Consider the following 24136-nt stretch of genomic DNA (forward strand, 5'->3'; position numbering starts at 1 on the left):
CTGGCCCACCAACAAGTGGAAACACACACACCCTCAATATTTTTTTTAATAAAATACTATATCTGATTTAGGAAAAATTCATAAACGAGCCCCGCAAAGGAAGCCAGAGTGAATTATTGTTTTCACTTTATTACCACAGATGGCACTACGATCTCTGCTTTTGCAGATATTTTCCCGCTAACTCTTTTTATTGTTTACATCCTGCATGTCAGAAGTGATGGGTTGTTTGTTTTGATTAAGATTTAGCAATTATATTTTATAATTATATTTACAAATAGAAGCTGAAGAATTGCCTGCTTGTAGATATGCTTTTTCGCATGGTAAGTAAAAATATGTTTTTCTTAAGCCTGTAAAAATTTTATGTACTTTCACCTGCATACAGCTGAATACGAAGTACTGACATGTAAACATTCATTTGAGCTATATTTACATCAAGAGCTTTAAAGAATTATTCTTTAAAAAAAACTCAAATGAATATTTATATCGTATATTCACATTTTAAATCTGACGTTGACCGGTTTTCAATTTTAAATATTTACTGGGTGAAATAAATCTACAAATTCTTTACCTTTTGAAAGATTATTCAATATTTTCTTTCATTTTTCATTCACCATGGAAGTAATTAAAATATAATAAATCTTCTTTAAGTAACGGTTTGTATAGATACGATCTAGAGTACTTGTTACGATGGAAATACGCATTACAGTCGAAAGGATTGTAATCCACTACATTAAAATAAATTCATGATATTTTGATTTAAAACTTCTAGAATTTTAATAACTAAAATAAGCTAAGCATATCATGATGCACATGAGAGCTTTATTTTCTCAGAATTTTATTATAAGGACAAAACACAAACTAAATATTTTTTTAAAAAATGAGATTTTGGTATTTTTTTAAAGAGAAAGAATAAAATAGATATTTTAAGAAGGTTGCATTATTTAACAATCTTGCATATAATCTTATTAAATATTTTTTTGGATTTTTTTTCATTATATTTTGTATTAATTCAATAATATATATATATTTAATAAACTGATAGGTTATTTATTGTCTGTATGAATTTGTACACCCAGTAAAATATACTGAATTATCTATTAATACATGTATTATAATTATATACTAATATATAAATATATAATAATATACATATGAATATTGGTATATAAATACTAATATATAAATAAATATCAGTATTTGTATTATATTCAAAATATAGTATATTATATTATGATTTTGATAATTTTAAATATATCAAAATTATATATTGTGTATGTTTTCCATTTTTATTATTAAAAAAAATATATGATTTTTCATATATTTTATTTGAAAAAATAATATTGTAATAATTCCAGTACTTAATTTTTTTTAAACCTGTATGAACACTAACAAAAATTATTCAAGTAAATTGTTAAAATCATAAATAAAGTATCTAAAATGAAATATATATATATTTACCGTATTTGCACGTTTTTTCCCCTACTACATTCTAGGAATTTTTTTAAAAATCACTCTAAGAAGATTTTATCACTATATTAATGTTTTATTAAAGTACTTTTTATCTTTACATTATAAATTTATTTGAAAAGAGAAATTTTTGTTTTTTCCGCTTTATGTAAACATTACCGCAAAAATAATCTGTACGCCGTTTTAGAATTCAAAGAATTATATTTTAAATAATGCCAGTTTAATTGCCATGTAATTTTTTCTAAACTTTCGAAACTTTTTAAAAAACAGTTTTTCCTCCATTATTTTAATATCGTATTTCTCTAGTGCTGTGGAATTGTATTTATTTTTTTCACTTTTCCATCAAATATTCAATCGCGTAATTTTTTTCTGTTGTTGAAAGCTAGATTTCGTTTATTATTATGTACTAGCTACCTTTGGCGACCAGCTGATTCCTCGGGATATACGGTTAGTAAAATTTTGAATTCAATATTTTATGCAAATTTGTTTTGATGGCATTGTTAGCAAAGTACTTTTAAATTTGATATATTAATAGACATATATTACGTATTACTTTAAGAATCCTTTACTATTATGCTTATAATGCAATGCATTTTCCTAATTTTTTAAATTTTTATGTACTGAATTTAAAAGGAGAAACTGGTTAAACTTCAAATGATACAAAAATATACTTGCTAGAACTAAACAATTTAAATTAAAATCTAAGAAAAAAAAATGTAGAATCTTTTAGTATTGAAATATTATATATACCACGGAATATTTTTCATAATTTGTATAATGATTCAGAGATTTATTTAATTAAAATTTCACTTCATTCAATAAGTGCACAACAATAATGTTTTTAATACATTGAATTATATTGTATGAAAGAGTAACCACGTTTAATACTGGATGCATTTATTTAACAAAAAAAAAAAAAAATCGTCATTGTTTACTTTTAAAGTTAAACCTTTATTTAAGTGCAACAAATTTAAAAATATATAATAGAAACATACTCATTATGAAATAATAGGCCGTCCTTTCATTTCTTCATTATTAAAAATGGAAAAATAACCGGATTGAAATATTTATAATAACAATGAGAATTGATTTGAGTTTCTTTTTAACAATAACATATATTGTAAAAAAAAAAAAAAAAAGGTCTAAAATGTTTTTTTTTTAATTAATGAAACGGATAGTAAAAATTTTACTGAAGTTAAATTGGCATCATTGAAAAGATTATTTTTTTAAAAAAAATTGTAATTAATAATTTCGAAAATTACGATGGAAACACATCCAACATTTAACTTAATTTTTAATTAATTAAAATTCAAATTTCAAAAAAAAATTGAGGTGCACATTCTTATTTTCCAAAATATATTTGGGCCAAATTTAGTTGCTTTAGGTTTGTTTGATGGTTTGTTCTGTAGGGCGCCAACATACAAACACATGTTCTTCTTTATTATTAGTAGATATAGAGTTTAAGGTTACATGAAGAATAAGAAAGTGAGGTTACAGGTGACGAAGTGAAGTAAACTGCTGATTAATTGATTGCCTACACAAATCAAGGATATTATGTGATTTAATTGCATTGAAAAAGTTCATGTATTCAATAAACCGAACATGTATAAGACTATTAAAATAAGAGTTTTTAACGTCTGTCACAATTTTATGCTTAAAAATACTTTTTTTATAAAAAATCATGAACAAAATGAAAGTTATAGTTAAGAGATTAAGTTAAAATTAAATACAACCATTGCTCCCTGCATGCCGGTTACTCGCCAAAGACATTTAGTAAGAATTAAGAAAATTTACTTGAAGAATAAAAATAAGTTACAGTACTGTGAAAACAATATGCAATTTGAAAATAGATCACTCTGGCTCTCAAGTTTTTAAAGTCACTTCTCTGTCATGGGATTCATCTCGATTAGGGAAGTTCATGTACACAATAAATAGAATAAATGTAAGGTTATTAAAATTGCTCGGCTTTAATGTCTCTTCCAATTTGATATTAAAAAATCTTTTGTTGAGGGAATCATAGACATCAAATTGTGCATAAATATATAAAGATTTAATTTACCAATATACTTAAGATATTTAATTAATAGTGGCAATATTTGTGTTGAACTGATTGATCGTTAGAGGTCTTATTAATATCTTTGTCTTTTTATTTCTAAAATTTTGGATGCCATCACTTAAATGAATGTCATCTTTTTTCTAAAATTTTGAATGCCACACAAGTTCGCTGTCAAATTTTTCTCAGGTCATTTCTCAAAATCTATAATACATCTCTTGATTCGGATGGCATTACAGCAAAATTGAAAATTATTCAGAATTAATTGAAAATTATAAGAAATCTTTCGGATGCTTTGAAATATAATTTATAACGATTTTCAACAAAATTTAGACTTGGAGATATCCACTTTGAATGGATTAGAAATGAAAAAATCGTTTCAACCCTGAAACACGCGAAAGATAATATACACATTCAAATCATACAGTCTGACTTTTCTAACACCAATTTTATGTAAAATTTTTAAAAACTTTATTTTACTTTTACTAACCAATATGGCAAAGAGAAAATTTTCATTACCACCTAGCTTTGTTTCTCTCCGTTTTACTTTCTTTCTTTTCGACTAAAAACTGCCACTTCCTACTCTGTGTCATAAATTTATCGACGCAAAACAAACAAACAAAAAAAAAAAAAAAAAAAAAACCACGAACGCTGAAACATTCAAATTTATATGGTTCATTTAAATAAATAAAAAAAAAAAATCCTCTCTATTTTTTTCTTCACTTATAAAAATTTTTTCTATTAGCGAACGTTTTAAACTGAATTGTTTCACGTACCTTCGACGCCTTCACCATTTACATTTTTAAAGCCCGGTGTTATGAATCCTCTACACTTGCACTTCCTTATCGAGAGTTAAATAGGAAGACCCATGTTCTTTTAGAATTACAAAGCTTGTAGTAAAAGGAAATTGAAATGCTGAAATACCAAACGATTGCTATAAAGTGATAGCAATAATTCATAAATGCATGTTTAAGAGCAATAAATTAATTTAATATTACTGGAATTATTTTGTTTTCAAAAATTATGCTCTGCATGTTAAGAATTATTAATTAAAATTAGTCCGGATTTTAATTTAGATTACATTTTGGATATTAGATTCAAAAAAAAAAAGAACAACAGCGAATTATAAGTTTGTCCAAAATTCGTTTATACTAGAAAGGTTATTAGCCGTTTAGATGGTATTAATTGTGCTGTATAAAGAACATTTATTATTTTTTTATCAAATAATACTTACTGTTTATTGTGATTAATTATTTCAAGTATATGACAATAAAAAACTAGAGTGTGTATCGATTTTTCTATTTATAGAAGCGAAACTTAAAAGCAGATAATGAGGGGCACTGGGAGGAATTTGAAAATGTGATTCAAAGGAATAATTTTTTTAATTTGTCAATAAAATATCGTGATTTGATATTTTAATAACTTAAAGAAATTAATGCTAGAAAAGTAGGTTTTAATTCTTTATTTCAACAGAATCTTTTTTTAATTATTATTATCTTCTGCAATTTTAAAAGAAATCAAGAATTTGAACAGAATTTTTTTTTTTTTTTAATTTTTATTCTCGTCTGCAATTTTGCAAGAAATCAAAGATTTCAGCTGAATTGTTGGGTTTTTTTTAAAAAAAATATTATTATCGTCTGCAATTTTACAAGAAATCAAGAATTTCAACAGAATTTGTTGGTTTTTTTTTTTAAACTATTATTATTGTCTGCAGTTTTACAAAAAATCAAGAATTTCAACAGAATTGTTTTGTTTTTTTAAATTATTATTATCATCTACAATTTTACAAGAAATCAAGCATTTCAACAGAATTGTTGGGTTTTTAAAAAACTATTATTGACGTCTTCAATTTTACAAGAAATCAAGGATTTCAACAGAATTTGTTGTGTTTTTAAAAAAATTATTATTATCGTCTGCAGTTTTACAAGAAATCAAGAATTTCAACAGAATTGTTGGGTTTTTTTAAAAAAAATTATTATTATCGTTGCAATTTTACAAAAAAATCGAGGATTTCTACAGAATTTTTTTAAATTATTATTATTGTCTACACTTTTACCGGAAAGCAAGAATTTCAACAGAATTTGTTGGTTTTTTTTTTAATTATTATTATTGTCTGCAATTTTACAAGAAATTAAGAAATGTTAAAATTTATGAAATAATGCATATTTTCTCTTGTCAATTTATTACGAACATATTAAAGAAACTATATAAGAAATATGACTGAATTTACACATTCTTTTGAATTTCTAAAGCTGCAACATTTTATAATATTGTGTTTCTATTTCTTTGCTATACATTGCCATATCACATTCATAGATTTTTTATAAAAATTGTGACACCTTGTGACCAGTATAGTGTTTTTCCCTAGTGACAATGCATCTTGTATTATTTATTCTAGAACAGCAACCGAAAAGAAAATGAAACCAGGAATTTTAGTGGTTTGAAGGCATTTTCGCATAACTCCCATAGCAATGTGTTGAAAATGGCTCCTTTAAATGTGAATACCCCAAAAGCGTGCGTTGAATACATAATGTGTCTGCATCTCTTTTCATTCACCTAAAAACTTAGATCAATGAAATGAAAAACAAAAATACGTAGAATGGGTCGGATGAAATGTAAAGGATTGTTTAATAGACATCGTGGTTACTTGTTTTACGAGTTGGGCGAGTCTGGTTTTGTGAAATTATGCAGATTTTTAGCGATAGCATCCAATTCAGGTTTGAATCTGTTCAAGGACTGCTGACAAGCTCAGAATTTATTCCACAATAGATATCCACCTACACAAAAGCTCTGAAACTTTGGATTAAAATCAGTTTTAAATCATTGGCGGTTGTAGAAAAGATTGGACGGGTTTTAAAAGCTTATTTCTTAAAAGATGCTTTGTATAAAACGAATTACATGAGACAGAGTAATTGTTTTAGATTAGGATGTTTAATGTACATTGTTTGATAGAATTCGAAATAAAGATGTATATGAGTATATAAAAATAATATGTTATGAAATAATTGTTTGAATAATTTTTATTAAATGAGATCTAAAATTAAACTGTCATCTTTCTCAAAAACTTTAAAAGATGGCTTTATCAAAATAATGTATCTTAAAGGGAGCATCAAATTGTTCTTGTATTTTATCATTAAAAAATATTTGTAATAATGTCCAGCTAAAATATTTTTTCCAAATTGACATGTTGTAAATAGGAATAAAATCCGAAGCCCATTTAATAATATAAAAAATATAATGAATATAAATAAAATGAATATAATTTATTGATTTTATAATTTTTTTTCATGCTTAGCATTTAACTATGATATTTTAAGAAATTTTGCGTTAGGCATTCTTCAAGAATTCTTCAATAAGGCATTCTTTAATTCTTCTGAGGTATATCGAGTACACACCTCAGTCTTGTGTGAGGCAATATATTTACAACAGAAAGTGAAAATGTCCTATTTAATAACCAGTGTAAGTGGTCTCCCCAAAACTTTCTCGCACTCTCTCTAAATTTGTCATGCAAGAGAACACCTTGCATGGCATTGGAATACAATAATTACGAAATATTAACTTTTCACGTGAATTTAGCATGTTTACTGAATCTATCGTGTCATCCTTGGCGAGTTATTTGGCGATTAATCTCTGGCATGCGTTAATAGTATCCAAAAATCCAATTTCTATTTCAGACACATTTTTCTCAACCGATTAAGAGAAATATTTCACACAAAATTGCACTTATAGTCACAAAATCCCTTATCAAATTTGATATATTTAAGTCATTAAGTTATTCAAATTACCGCGTTTATATATTTCTCAAAGTACAGACCGACAGACGGTCAACCACTTGTTAGATTTGGCTCAAAATTTGACAGGTATCTACACTATAAATGTTAAATCTGCGTACGGAATTTGATCTTCATACTCTCTTCGTTTTGTAATTATCGTATTAGCTTATATTCGAGCAGCTGTATAGACGGACTTGTGAACAGATTTTACACAAAACTTGATAGAAATCTACAAAATTGTAATAAAGACCGTATATCAAATTTCAATTGTCTAGCTCAAAGCGTTTTTGAATTATTTTTGTCTCAGACAGACGGATATTTTCCAAAAATGTGGTTTTCGAACTCAGGATGGCTTAAACTATAGAGAATCGTTAAAATTTCATGTCTGAATTTTTTGACAATTACTATACTTTCTCTAAACGACCTATACAAGAAAGTAATAAATCCATTTTTAGTTTTAAAATGAATGAAATTTTATTTTAATTACGTAAATTAAAACCTTAACTCGGTTAGTGCAATGAATACATTTATTATAGTAGCCACGGAACGCTACGTAATCTACTGATAATTGCTATATGCTGCTATTATCAGTATCAGAGTTATATGTTGACAAATTTCGGATTTCTGTCTTGGTTGTTATTTGAAATTGATTTGTATGAGTAATGGTTTTCATTATCTTCAAAAATTTATATATTTTTTTCTTGGCGATAGGATATTTCCAGTATACAGGGTGTTTATAAAGTCCCGGACCCATTTTGATGTTTAATAACTCGTAAAATAATAAAGATATAAACAAACTTATGGCATTTATTGATGGAATAACTCATATATTTTCCTTTTCAGGTTTGAATATTTTTACTTTTGTAAATATCGTCTGCACGTGTGGTTATTTTCAGATAATTTCATTTTCCAGTCTAAATATCTGTACTTTTCTAAATATTGTCTGCTTATAAATTGCATTTTTCTCTCTTTTGTTTTTGGCAACTATTGCATTGTTATGTTTACTTTTGATGTGTTTGTTCTATGTAGTACTTTTGTATGTGATGTTTTATTCGAGCGGATATTAATGAGAATGCATACACCACAAGAGAAAGCACAGATTTTATGGTGGTTCATAGAAATGAAATCGATAGTGCAAGCACAGAGAAATTTCAGAAGAATTTACCAAAAAGATCCTCCATCCAAAAACAGCATCTTGCGATGGAAAAAGAATTTTCTAGAAATTGGAAGTATCGAAGATAAGAAACGTTCCAGACGTCCTTGCACAAGTGATTTTGATGTTGAGCGTGTCAGAGAGACATTTTTACACAATCCTAGAATATCTGTGAGGTCAGCGGCAACAGAATTGGATATGCCAATTTCGACGGTGTACAAGGTTATTAAGAAAAAATTAAGACTGCATGCATACGAAGTTCAAATTGTTCAAGTTTTGGAACCGAACGATAGGCCTAGGAGGATGGCCTTTGCAACAGATATGCTAAGGAGGATAAAAGATGCTGCTGATTTTCTGAAGAGCATAATGTTCTCCGATGAAGCATCCTTTCATGTTTCTGACATTGTTAATCGCCATAATGTGCGCAAATGGCTCTGTGGATGCCGACATGCTTGTCGCTACCTGGCGTGAAATTGACTATCGACTTGATATTCTCCGTGCGACGAAGTGGGCACACGTGGAAGCTCATTGACAAGGGTCATGAAACTTTTTGAGTCTATTTAACCATTTATGTTATTAATTTTAATCTATCTTTATTATTTTATGAGTTATTAAACATCAAAATAGGTCCGGGACTTTATAAACACCCTGTAATTATTGTTATGGTGGAATGTAGATTATTAAGATCCGTGCAGTGGAAGCAACAGGATGTATGTTTTTGGGAACATTTCTTTAATAATCATATTCACATTAAACAAACACAAATACAAAGATAAGACAAGACATTGACGTGCGCAGCTTAACAGAACAGCGTATCATCTCATTCTCTTTACAATCGCAATGCACTATGGGATGTGTACCTAATCATGCATCGCCATCTAGTATCCAAAAGAGAAGATAGAGTAATGCAACTACTACATTGTTATTTTTTCTATTTCTAAGGAAAAAATTCATAAGAAAAAAAAATCAAAATAAAATTGTATGATATTTTAGGGGAAAAAAACAAAGAATTCAATATTTTCGTATTGCTGAATTTGTTAAATGTAAAAATTATTCGATTACGTTATATAAGAAACTGCAAAACTATAACAGTGTAACTTTGAATAAAACTGTCAAAATGCAAATTTTGTATTTGTTTTCTTTAAACACATCTTTTGAATTTATAATTGTAAATTGTAAGCCCCCAAAATTATTTGTTGTTCTTGCTCATAGAACGAATTATATATATATATATATATATATATATATATATATATATATATATATATATATATATATATATATATATATATATATATATATATATATATATATATATATAATGAGAAATCTCTTCATTTATTATTATACAGTTCTGAGCACTATTCTCCCATAACGAAAGCAATCAATGATTCTGAAAAAATATCTAATATATGAAAACGATTTTTTGTTTGTTCGTATTTTACGTGCTGCCGTGTAGTTAGTCCGATTGATAAAACTTTGCCATCTTATTGCTTGCACTTCTGCGAAGGTTATATGATATTACAATTATTATATCTAATATATAAAAATGGATTTTTGTTCTTTCAATTTTTGTTCTTTTGATTTCAAAAAACTGCAGTTTCCCATTCGACTTGCATTCTTGGTGACAAGGCGCAAAATCAATCATTTCAAGTGTGCGGATTGAATCTAGAAAATCCATGTTTTTCACATGGCCAGTTGTATGTTGGATGCTCACGAGTCAAGCCAAGAAATTTATTTGTTTTTGCTGAAGATGTAAAAACAAAAAAATATTGTCTACCATAGTTAAAAAATAGAATAAATATTGTACTTCTCCTTTATATATCATAAAATTTCAATGAATGTACAGTAGACTCCCGATTATCCGCGCCTGCCGCACAAAGTTTTTTTTTTTTTTCTTTTTGACTCATTTCTTCAAAAAGGTGCAGTTTTACAGTTATGCTTTTGTAATTACATAATAATTTACAGTATTAAAACAGTATATATGTATTCATTTTTCTGTGTATCCTTGACGCCTCTCTTAAGTACAAAGCACTTTTCTGTTTTCATTAACAAAATGCATTTTAGGTTAGTTTTGAGTGATATACTAAAATATTAAGCGTTAGTGAAACATTTCCTGCTGTTTATTTTACGTTTTATTGCACATAAAACGATTTATCAAAGTTGGAATGACTGTTTTCTCTTTTGCTATACCCGTTTTTAGCTTTTTTCGGATTATCCGCGATTTTTGTTATCCGCGGCGGCCGCGCCACCCAATTCCGCGGATAATCGGGAGTGTATGTATTCATTGCCGACAAGAAAATAAATATTATTTTTTCTATCAATTCTAATTAAACAAGATAGCTATTTCAAATTTCAAACGATAATTCCAAAATTATTTCTTCTGTGGTAATAACGCGCCAGGTATCAGCTAATTTTTCATAAAAAATTTTAGTCTCAATAACGCTTACCCTCGAATCCGGGCACATTTATTCACCTCTCCTTCCCGTACAACCAAACGATTTTGGAAGTTCTATTTTTGTTCCAGGACGGCGTTGTTCTTTGATATGAAGTAAGAGCTGCCGAGTGAAGATTTCTTGCAGAAGAACCACATCTGGTTTCACAGCCATTCATTACTGCGGCTTGCCTTCCCGTGTTTCGGCCCCGGAGATATATTTCGAGGTCTTCTCTCCTTCATATTACAGATGTAACAAAAATATTACTTTTTTTTTATGTCACACTTTTCGTTCTGGTCCCTATGCTTGTTATTGACATGCAAGGGTGTATCCATCTTTGAAGAAATATTTGCGATTCTGTTGAAAGAGTTTTTGTTAAATGTGTGAGGCTATATTTTGTTTGTGTGATCTTAAATATACTAAACATGGAAACATGTTTTGATAAGATATTTTTGTTTTTGCTCTGTTGAATTATTTACGACTAACTGAATTTGGAAACCCACATGCTTCTTCTGGATATCGTTTTTCCTGAGCATTAATTAAGAATGCATTAATTAAAAAAAATTTTCAATTCGATAAGACTGACGTATATAAATTTAGTGAAATCAATCTACTATAAATTACAACGCGTGCAGCTTAAAAATCGCATATATTGTCAAGAAGATGTAAAGAATTACACCGTTAGTTTAAACAAACTAGATTTATTCGAACGAAGCAACTCACAGCAGCACGAGACTGAGGACTTGCCCATCGCTGATGGAACTCAAAATTTATACAGATATAAAATGGTCGAGTTCAATCCAGTTTGAATATTTAAGAAAGATCTAGAACCTTCCAGATCTTAAACAATAAAATAATTCCAGTCTTTTGATAAAACACAGTGGCTGGGATTCGAACCACGAACCAGCCAATCTTAAACGGGATGCTCTGCCGACTTAGCCACGGCGATTGCTAATTGTTATGGTTATCGCGGCAATGTTACGAAATAAAGTAGAAAATGAATAGAAAAATATATATATATATATATATATAATGAAGATTCCATTTTAAAATGAATGAGATTGAAGAAGCACTCGATTGAATGGTTTGATAAAACAATGAAATTAATTTGAATTTCATCATAACATGAAAGCATTGTTAAAGATTTCGTATCATAATAAATTGGAAAAAAATTATTCAAATTAGAGGAAAATTTACGAAAATTAAATTGTTGTCATTTTTAACATAATAATGATTTATTTTTACTTGATCTCATTATTTTATTTACATTGTGTTTGCACGTTCGTTTTTATTAATCTATTGTGACCCTAGACTGTCCGGCATTTGCCTCTATATTTTATAGCTTTAAACGAGCAATTCTTGTACATACATATATATATTTATTTCGTGTATCTCGGAATCAGCTCTTACGATTTGAATCAAATTTTATATTTAGATAAGGTTTTGCTTTTTAAGTTTATTTATATAGGTGCCTTTCCTGAAAAAACGTTATTTTACACACACACATTTTTTATAACTAACTATTAGGGCCTTTTTCTCCTGCTCTCATGCTTCAAAATTATACGCAATGATAGATAAACTGTAAGATGAATACTGTAATGTAACGGATTATTTCGAATAACATATTAAACTGAATGCATCCATGATTTTAAGAAAAATTTAAATGACCTGTTCATATGTAGGTGACATTGAAAAATATTCATATGTAATCAGTATGTGATTCGTATCTAAATATTTTTTTCCGAAAAAACACAATTTAAAAAAAAATTCACTTAGGTATTAGAATATTTATAAAATCAAACATCTACTTCAATAATACTGTAATATCTGGAAGACTGAACTTTGCTCGGCAGTTTTCTTTTCTGTATATTCGGCAGATATTACAGTATTATTGAAGTAGATATTTGATTTTATAAATATTCTAATACCTAAGTGAATGTAATGAAGCAGATAAGGAGCCTGACCAATGATACTTGATAATGAATTAATATTATCCCACTATTTTTATCACTGAAGAATTTACTTTTTTAAATAGAATTTTTTATTTGGTAAATAAATAAAAAAAATTTTTTAATAGACCTGCTCGCCGCCCTTTATCATCCTAGCTATCCCAGGCAGTTGTTTAATTGGAAATCAGCAGATGAATTTTACAGTCATGAAAGTCGATATTTCAGGCGAATAAGCGGATCGCCATTGGTCCAATTTACAAACCATTTTTCTTCTGCTCTTTTTTTTACTTTCTCGTATAAGAAATATAGAAAAAGTATTGTTCATCGTCGAAAAATTCGAACTGGATATTTGGACGAATCTCAACATTCAGACCTTCCTGAATTCGAAAAACACATCTTAAAAAATGGTCCGTCCATCTGTCTGTCTTTGACAAATAATAACTCAACAACACTTTCAGCTAGACGGTTGAAATATGGCATGTGGTCTTTATGCCAAATGTGTAGATTTCTATGAAATTTCGAGCAAAACCAATTCAGTGAAAACAAGTTTTTCCGGCAGTTCGAATATAAATGAACACGATAATGACGAAATGAAGAGAGGTAAGTAGATAAAATTCAGTACCTGTATGCCTACACTATAGATGCTAAATTTATCAATTTTTGAGCCAAATTCATCAAGAGATTGATAATCTGTCGGTTTGTACGCGATAACTCAAAAGCGCAATGAATTACATTTATTAAATTTGGTCTGTGATTTTGTGACTGCAACTGTAACTCTGTGTCAGATTTTTGGCATCAGTCGGCATCTAATACATAAAATCACCTTTATTAGCGAGTATGCGAGAAAGTTTCGGGAGACCATTCCTGCTGTTTTTCACTAAACTCTTATTTTCCATTCGTATCGTTGGCTGTGCTCTTGAATGAACAATCGATAAGCATTTCAAATTAAAAATCGATTACATAATCGAATCGATATTACGGTTATGGTGTATATGATGAATCGAATCCAGAACTTAATCGAGCACGCTCTGTAACCCTAACGATCGCATCCAATCACTTGGGTCATCTCGTCTAATTAACGAAGACGTTCGCCTCATAAAAGCTATTTAAAGGAGTGTTGCACAAAGGGCGTGCGAGGTCAGGGGAGTTTCGGTTCTCACGGATAAGAATTGTAGGGCTCAGTCGAAAAAGGGAAGCTCAAAATAAGGCTCGGACCGACAAAGGCGATAACGGAATTACTTAAATAACTTTTTTTTTCTCTTCGAACAAGAGATGTCTTTGTTTCTATCGACTTAGCGGCAAACACAGTAGCAATGTTTGTGAATTCGAAAGTAAGACGATTTTGACTGTTTCTTTATTTTGTAAAATTGTATTTCGAATTTTGAAATATAAGATCTTTATAACAGGATGGTTAGTATTAAGTGTTCCGGTTCGAAGTCCTGCGCAGCGGTCCTGTTTTGCTTTGTAGTGAACCAAAATTCGTATCGTTAAAGGAAGGGGGGACATAACCAGAATATTACAATTTTTATAGTTTAAAGGATATAGAGTTCAGTAATATCCGTGGAATTTTATAATTTTCAGTATAATATTTTTTTTTGTTATAATTTTTAACTCCTTCAAATTTGTATGATTTCTTTAATTTTCCGAATAAATATGTTCAGCTAAATTTCATATATTCAGCTTATTTTCGTTATTGATTAATTAATTCTTGATTCGGGTATTTTATTTTCATCTGTATACATTCTGCAGTTATCAATTTTTCTTTTTTGCTATTAAGAAAAAATAGAAATGGATCTTGAATATATAAAGCTTAAAATCTCTATCTTTACTAATACAGGAAAGACCGTTTGACTCAGAAAATTCAAAATTTTACTCAGATATGTTTTGGAGGGTGGAAATGTGCACTTTGAAGCACTTTTTAAAACTTTTTTTATTAAAATTCTAATTAATTAAAAATAAGTTTAATTTTAATGATTTTTCACTATAATTTCCAAAAATATCCCCGTATAAAAATGATTTTTATGTCGTTTGAAAGTCCAAAAAATTATCTTTTCGATGATGTCAATTTAGTTATTGTAAAATTCTTTAACCCTTTAAAGGGCCATTTTTTTCTAGTCATATCTAGTCAAAATATTTTTAGGCTTGAAATTAGAATAAGAAAAGGGATTCATTTAGTTTATTAGATAAATTTAATTTGATTCATTAATTAATTTGGTTCATTAATAATTAAGTGACAAACCAAGACACGTCATTTTGTGTGAGATAAAGAGCTGAAGCATCTTAGTTTCTGTCTTTCTAAAAAAAATTGTCAGAACTTATGCCAACCTACATAATTTCATACAAAGATTGATAAATTTGGTGGGAAGCATACTTCCCACGGCCTTAGAAAGGGTTAATCAAGATTTGATTAATTTTTAAACATATTTTTAAGGATATTTCACAATATCCATTGTTGTAAATGAAATCAAAATCATTTTCATTGTTTCATCAAATATTAGTAGATCCCGTGAATGCCCCCTCCCCCGTTTTTGAAAACTAAAGAAGGATCCTGTTTAATATCTATGTAATTTATAGGATGAATAAAAAAATGAAGTTATGATACCGTTAAATAAAAAAATTTAGAGATGAATCGGACATAATAGTACTAACATATCATGGAACTGGCAAAAGGAAGACAACACAGCTGTAATGTCTGGCAATTTGAAGGAATCATGGGCGTAACATTTTATCTAAATGATTTAACTGAAATGAAATATAGCCACAATCTCCGGAGAACTAGCTGGCCACCAAAGGTAACTAATAAGGCAATGCAACAAACAGAGACAATATAAAAACAAGTAAGAGATTAAAATAGTAGCCGCGTAGAGCTTCACGGAATAAATCATTGGATAATTAAAACCAAAATTTAATAATAATTTGGTTTGAATAATTAAAACCAAAAAGTTTTCAAACACTTGAAAAAATAAATTTTCCGTTTCATATATAATTAAAAAAAAAATATTTGACTTCAGTTTTCGAATTATCTGTTTTTCTCTTTATATGAAGATTTAGTTTATTCGCTGAGTGTTATAACAGGTATTTGGGTGACTCATACTTTGAAGAGCATCGAGAAATAAATTGAAGATTTAAACGAAGTTTAAAGAAAAAATTGAATTGAATGTCATTTCAAAATGAAATTAGAACTGAAGAATTGGCCTTGAAAGATATGCAACTTGTCTCGCAGTCAATGAAAAAGTTGGCAGGGTAGTTGGGAAGAACATTAATACAGATTAAAATATGGAGGTGGAAAAAAAAAAAAAACTTGTTTGTTATAAATTGCAGGACTGGTTGTATATTTATGAATAGAATTATGAATGAAACTTAACAATACAGATTTTATTTAGCTAAAGTCTTTCTTTCTTTCTTTCTTTTTTTCTGTCTGACTCAGAATGGATTCCAAAACATAAAACTTGCAAGAACCGCCTGGAGTGAGGAGGGCTGCAATCTGGACAATTAAAAAACATTATTAACCTAGCTTCTAATAAATTTATAAAGTATTTACTTTTTATAAAGTATTAAATAGTAAGATAAAATCTACATTTTGTCAAGTATTCGAAATTTTTAGGATAAAATGAGCATTTTCTCAAATACAATTTGACAGGACCTTTTCGTTACATTAAATTTATTTTGTTTTAAGTATATAAAAATATTGGACGAATATTGCGCAGTTCTTTATGCTCATGAATCATGAAAAGTGAATAAATGAAAGCATGCACATTTTACTTTCTCGCATATGTAGTATAGAAAAAGTATAAAATCGTCAAAAAAGATTTTAAACGATTCTCCATGTTTTAGAGCTAGCTCTCCGAGTCCGAAAAACAAATTTTGGGAAGTTTTCCATCTGATAAAGATAATTCAAAAATGTTTTGAGCTAGACGGATGAAATTTGGTATACACCGAATTGGCAGATTTCTATCAAATTTTAAATCAAATCTATTCAGGGGAAGGCTGTTTTTCTGGTTGTTCTAATATTAGTTAACACGATAATTACAAAACGAAGAGAGCTAGATGGGTAAGTTTTGGTGCGCGAATGAGCTGGTCGCCGTTGATCCATTTTTTTTCCACTGCTTTTTTTTTTTTTTTTTTTACTTTTATTCATACGAACTATAGAGAATGTATTATTCGTAAAGTATTATAGAGGAAGAAAAATTTCCAACTCGAGATTTTGAGGAATTTCGGTGTTTTAGGCCTTCCTCAGTTCCAAGAAACAAACAAACCAGTTTTGGCATTATATCTGTTTGTCTGTGAAAAGATAACTCAAAAACGTTTTGAGCTAGATGGATAAAATTTGGTATACAGCAAATTTGCAGATTTCTACCAAATATTGAGCAAAATCCATTCAGTGGAAGTCTTTCTGTCCCGCAGTTCGGTTATAAGTTAACTCTTTAACTATAAAGCAAAAAGGGCTAAATGGATAAAATTTGGTGCACAGATTTCAATAGTGTAGACACTTACCAAATTTTGAGCTAAATCCTGCAAGGGATTAAACGTCTGTCTGTCTATTCTTTCAGAAGCATCTAAACACTATAATTCAAAAACGTAGTGATTTAAATATATCAAATTTGGTAAGAGATTTTGTGACTACAAGTGCAATTCTGTGTCAAATGTTTATTTCAATCGACTGAGAAAAACGTGTCTTAAATCACAAATTCGATTTTCGAATACTGTTAATCGCCAAAAAACTCGCCAAGTATTACCCGATAGATTCAATAAAAGTGCTGAATTCACATCGAGAGTTAATATTCCGTAACTATTTTACTCCAATGCCATACAAGGCGTTCTCTGGGATAACATTTTTATTTGATAGTATGCGGGAAAGTTTTGGGGAGACGATTTCAGCTGGTTTATTGATTGAATATGAGTAGTCAAACTGTAGCAGAAGGTGGTGCCATGATGGTGTTGTGTTTTTTTTAATCAGGCTTGAAAGTTTCCACATGCATATAATTTATTTTACTCACATAAACGCAACACTGAAATGGTAACAAGCACATAAAAATCCGAGGCATCAAGCCTCAATCAAGCTATCCGTCTGATTACTGTTAATCTATCTTCTATCTATACTTATATAAAGCTCAATGTGTGTGTGTGTTGTCGCTCTACAGGCCAGACCGTTTGACCTACAGCTACCAAATTTGGTACATGTATACCTTGGAAGTCGGGAATGTGCACCTGGGGTCCCTTTTTTTAAAATTTTAATTATTAATTAAAAACTAACTTTCCCGCCAAAAAAAAAAATTCTTTTCATTTTCCCCGCCGCCAAATGAGTAAGGCTTTATTTTTTTTTCCCCACGCTAATGAGGCTAGGCTTAAGAAATTTTCGGCCGATTATTTCAAACGATTCTGTTTATTTCTTAATGTTTGTTGCATTTTAAATTAAACATTGCTAATGAATCGATCTTTCAGATTCATTCTGAAGTACTTTTGAATTAAAATAAAACAGAATAAAGGAAATTGAAAATTTCTAATCTGCACAGAGTTACCCCAACTGGCGTAGAAAAATTCACGCATTTGCGTTACCGTAACTGGCGATGAAAATTCACGCATGCGCATTGTGTTCTGATTATTGACAACTGTTATCAACGGACGTGGACTTGATTTAAATTATTTTTAGGTTTAATTAGATTTAGGTTATTTTGCATGCTTTTGTAATTGTATTTATGTTAGTTATATATTTTTTGTATATGCTTATAGTTTTAAGTACATCGTTTTTTAAGTAGTTTTTTAAAACCTGCTTTAGACCGATTATTTTAAACGATTCGTTATATTTTCTTAGTGTTTGATGCATTTAAAATGAAACATTGTTAATGAATCGATCTGCTCATGATGAATATGAGAAAATTTTGTTGTCAAATTCTTGAGATATTACATAAATTAAGAAATATATTCTTTAGTGCTCATAAAGTTTAAACGCTCAGTGACTTAGTTTTCAGTAATCATATTATAAAAAAATACTTTGTTTCAGTAATCATATTATAAAAAAATAGTTTGTTTCAGTAAAAAATATTATTATATTAATTGCAGATTCATCCCTTCCACTTTAATTTAAGACATAAATTCTACGGGAGCTAATAGAAAATTAGAGAGATACATATTACGTTATGACTGAAGACCTTTATAATATTATGAGTGAATTGTATAACTATCAAAATTTGAAGTTTTAAAATATTTTGATGAAGAAGCTATTAAAGTAGGAATTGCATAAAATATTTAATTATTAAAATTTTAACGAACATTAAGATTAGCGAACCGGCTGGTCGCCAAAGGCGGCTAGTTCTGAATAAATCTGTGGCTCAACAGTACAACCCACCAATTTCGTTAACTCACAACAGATTTGTTTTTTATTTACCTAAAGGAATGATAATGAAAGAATAAGGTGAGTGTTTTTTATATAGGTTCGAGGTTATATAGGTTTTTTATAGGTTCGAGCTTTCAATTTGGAACGTCGGAACACTGCACTAATTTGTAGCTTGATTCCTTTCCTTTATTTTATAAATAATTTTAATAAATAGTGATTGAACGCATACAAAATATTTTTAATATCATCGCAACAAAATGAGAGAAAAAAAGTTGAACTGAAATAAAATCAATAGGACAGCAAAGTTTATTTTTTGGATTTCAAAAAGGAATTTAAATGTGTATTGTGCAATATCATGCTCTGATGTCAATAACAAAATACATTAAAATTTGAATTAATTTTAGCTAAAAGTCTCATTAAAAGTTTTTAAAAAATATTTCTTTGTGAGCACCTATATTCCAAAAAGGGTCTAAAAGATTGAACTATAGAGTGTTTTGCAGCTTTTAATCATGCCTGATCATGGATGACGCAATTTATAGATGGCATGCAGTTCTTTAAGCTTTATCATATAAAAAAAATCAATGAATTAATTCTTCAGAGAAATTTCTGTTCATTAAAGGAGTATGGCATTATGTCTGTGTTTTTAATGACATCCATTGTCAAAATAATATATTGTAATAGATTTAAAATTTTCCTTACTCTCATAAGTTAAATCATAAATCCATCGTGATAAATTAAAAAAAGAGATTGCATCTATAAGTTAAATACTTGATTATAAATTATCGAACAAAATTATAATTCCGTTTGCAGTTAGTTGTTTGTCTCCTGACTGTGTGCTCGTTGACTGTTGATTCAAGATCTGATTTTTGGACTAGAACAATGATAATTTAAATGAAAAGTCTGATATTTAAAATAATGACGACTTTGTCGTGGAACTTTTCCACTTCTTAATTTCATGATGATATTGGTAAAATTTTCCTTTCTATCTTATAGTACAATTTTAAATAATTTTCTCGACAAATTAAAAAAAAAAAACCTGATTGCGTCTGTACGTTAAATGCTGGATCATAAATGATCACGCTAAATAATGTTTTTCATTTGTAGTTTGTTTTTTGCTTCCTGTTCGAATGCGCGTTGAACCGCGCTATTAGATCCAAGATCTGATTTTGATACAACATTTGAAATTATATTTGTAAAGTGGCAAGTTTGCCATGGAAAATTTCCAAATGTTAATTTCGTGATATTATGGGAGGGGATTCCTTTTTAGCTTATCTTGCAATTTTAAATAAGTTTCATGACAAACGTGACAAAAAAAAAAAAAAATGATAACATCTGTAAGTTAAATGCTGGATGATAAATGATCGCGCTACGGTATTTTCCCGTTTATAGTTTGTTGATTACTTTCTGTTAGTATATTCTTTGAACAGCACTGATAGATCCAACATTTGATTTTGATACAACATCTGAAACTGTATTGTAAAGTAACAACTTTGCCATGGAAATTTTCCAAATGTTAATTTCGTGATTTTATAGGGGGGGGGGAATTCCTCTTTAGCTTATGTTGCTATTTTAAATAAGTTCCTTGACAAATTTGACAAAAATAATCTGATAACGTCTGAGTTAAATGCTAGATCATAAAGTATCGTACTAAATCATTTTTCCGTTTATATTGTTGTTTGCAACCTGTTAGTGTGCTCTTTGAACCATATTGATGATCTGAGATCTGATTTTGAAACTACAGCGAGCTCTACATAATTGACAAATCCGATATTTAAAAAGTGACAAAATCTGCCATAGGAATTTTACACACGTTAATTTCATGGCATTATCGGAAAAATCAGCCAAATCTCAACCGAAAATAGCGCCAACCCTTTCAAGAAGCCATGCTTCACGGTACGTCCTTTCTTTTTTGCCTGTATCATGCACCCAACAGACAATTTTAATCCGTGGATCGTTGATTCCGTGACAGGATGTACTGGAAGGAACTGCATCTTCACAGGTGATAACCTTCACCTTTCCTACTGGAACATGACTCATACGCATCCCTTCCCACAGTTCTTTTTCACCCACCCCAGACAACTTTTACCTAACACCAACGGGCAGTTCACCCAAGAGTTCTCCTTCCTTGCTCCAGTGCGCTGGAGACAGGGCTGCCACATAAGAATGCCGAAATAATGCCAAAACTTTCAATTGATGCAAGGTTCTTTAAACTTTTCCCACTTATGATCTCATTTGAGGTATGGAATTATTAAGTAATTCCATCAACGATCAGAATTTTTTTTCGTAACCTTAATCGTTTAAATAAGCAGAAGAATGCCACTTTGTCATTGACGTAAAATTTACCCCAGGTGGGGTAAATTTTACGTAACCTTTACCTAAACGTTTATTACCTTAATTTACGTTTATTAACGTTAATTTTACGTAATCTTTTACGTTTATTACCTTCGACTTTCTTGTATATTTATGCCGTAGAATTTGACTCATTCGAAGCTCACTACATCATAACAACAACAGCAGCAACAGTAATAATAAATGGACTAAGAAAAATTAACTCTAAAAGCAAACGAATTACAAATGGGGGGGGGCAAAAAGTGGTTTAAAAAAATTAAAAAATAGCAGGTGTGGTCTTTCCACAATTTTCTCGCATACACTCTAATAATATATTATCCCCCATCTCCCTCAAAAAATTATGGAAAATCGATAAGGTGAAAAACGCCTTGTTTGGTAGTGACATACAGTAGATACTAAATATTAACTTTTAATGTGAATTTAGCTTTTTTTTTTTAAATCTATCGTGTGATCCTTGGCGAGTTATTTGGCGATTCTTCCCTGGCATACGGTTAATTATATCCGAAATCGAATTTGTGTTTTAAACGCGTTTTTATTAACCGACTGAAGCCAGCAGAGTCCCAGTTGTAGTCACAAAATCCCATACCTTATTTGTTCTATTTAAGCCATTGTGTCTTTGAGTTATCTTACATGCTTCTGATTGTACAGACCGACAGATGGTCAACCTCTTGTTGGATTTAACTCGAAATTTGTTTGGTGTCTACACTATAGATGTTTAATCTGTGTACCGAATTTGATTAATCTCTATACCGAATTATTAAAACCTGATATGCGGTTATTGTTATCCGAGAGTCGAATTTCTGTTTCAGACGCATTTTTTTAACCGATTGAATCCAAAATTTGTCGCATAATTACTAATGTGTAATAATCACAAAATTACCTTCAAAATTTGATATATGTGAGTCATTGCGTTTTTGAGTTATCATTTTTACATATTTCTGAATACGAACCGACAGACGTTCAACCTTTTGTTGTATATACTTCAAAATTCGACAGGTATCGGTCTGTATCACTTAGCTCGAATTACTGAATTTTTAATCTGCAATTAAGTAGAAGTATTAAATAAATTAAAATACAAGTGTCATTTAAAAATGTTTTAATGTCTTAAATGCCCTTATATATTTAAAGGAATTAAAGTAATAATAAGTGTCCCAAATAGGATGTGCTATCTAATTAGAAACATAAATTTGTAAATCAAGGGGTTAGATACACTTGCATTAATAAGGTTTCCAATTAATTTTTCAGTAGGTCGACTCACTCGTAAGTCATTAGCTCTAGCAAATTTGATGTTAGGGCCTAAAAAATTGTATTAAAAAATCTATTTGTTTAAAATCCGTTTGAATTTATGTTCAAATTCTTTTAATGCAATTACTCTCTTCACTGTGATCCATAAGTTAAACGCATTATTGTTTCAGTTTATCGTAATATTTGTTACTTCTCTTTATACCTCCACCTCAGGAGGTACCTCAGACATGAGGATGAGAAGCGACTGGAATAGTGGTTGGTTCTCACTGCCCTGAAGGGTACAGAAATGCTGTAGCATGGCTATCCCCTTATCGATGACGAGACTTGCCTCCAGTGGAAGGGATTGTACCGGCCATTAGAACTCAATCTTAATTCCACCAATTGTCGCAGCGGTCCTGTCATTCAGATTTTTTCCGTGCACCCGCGGGCGGATCACAGTAGATTATTTTTCCTTTTATAGAGGGCTGTGGTGGCCTAGTCGTAAAATCTTGGTGTTTTTGGACCAAGAGTTTCAGTTTCGAAACGTGTTTTCATTTTAAAATTGCTTAGTTTTCTCGCCTCATGTATGTCAAAACTGCAGGGTGAAATCAGGATCTTCGGCCAAATGCTCCTAATATAGTATCCTTAGATTGTGGTAATACCCATCGTGTCACTATGATGCGGAAGTTTGGAGAAGTTAAGCCGGTTTAGGGACCGCCCTCGCTATCTAATTGATACTCATAATTATGTATTCCACCTCTTAATACCCCCAACGTTGCTTTGAAACGGGATTTAAATGTAACAGTGTATATATAAGTGCAATTAAAATAAAGAAAATACGACAATTGTATGTACCTAATAACCTCTACAAGGCTAATGCGGCCATGCAATCGAAGCTACAAAATGTAAAGATTCATCGAAACTCACTTCTTTTTTTACGATTACAGTAGTTTTCTCGTATATAATATAAAAAGCACCAAATTCCGTAAACTCTGCTCATAAAAGGCGAATATGGCAACCCTGACTGGAATCGAGCTGGCGATGGCAACAGTTACTTACTTTGGCCTCTATTGATACCAAACTTTTTCTTTTCAGTTTCATGCTCGAGTAGACACGGGCACGCTGAGTTCGTTTCGTTTCATTGTTGCGCGCGAATGGTCATTGTTGACTTTGTTGCAAATGGTAGAGGAGGGGGAAGGTGGAAATGATATTTCGATGACTGCAGGGAGAGCTCGTTGCTAGTCATGATTGGGCATAATTTGGGTATTATCAGGTGTCTGCATGATTTGCTCGCTGAATGTAGTTTATTAGTTTAACATCACTTTGGAAAGTGATGTCATTTCTCTTTTTAGTATGAATAATTTGTAAATTTACCTTCCAAAGTGTATAAGGGGGGGGG

General features: G+C 29.9%; 1 protein-coding gene across 1 annotated transcript in view; it reads left to right on the forward strand.

Annotated features, from left to right (window-relative positions):
* Positions 1-213: 213 nt before the first annotated feature.
* The window catches only part of LOC129984275 (rho GTPase-activating protein 39-like), a 171524-nt gene continuing 147601 nt past the window's right edge, over positions 214-24136 (forward strand). The window contains exon 1 of the mRNA XM_056094119.1: positions 214-320. The gene's annotated coding sequence lies outside the window, so the exon portion shown is untranslated. The remainder of the gene's footprint in view (positions 321-24136) is intronic.

The sequence above is a fragment of the Argiope bruennichi genome, chromosome 9 (genome assembly GCF_947563725.1).
Source record: "Argiope bruennichi chromosome 9, qqArgBrue1.1, whole genome shotgun sequence".
NCBI classification, from domain to species: domain Eukaryota; kingdom Metazoa; phylum Arthropoda; class Arachnida; order Araneae; family Araneidae; genus Argiope; species Argiope bruennichi.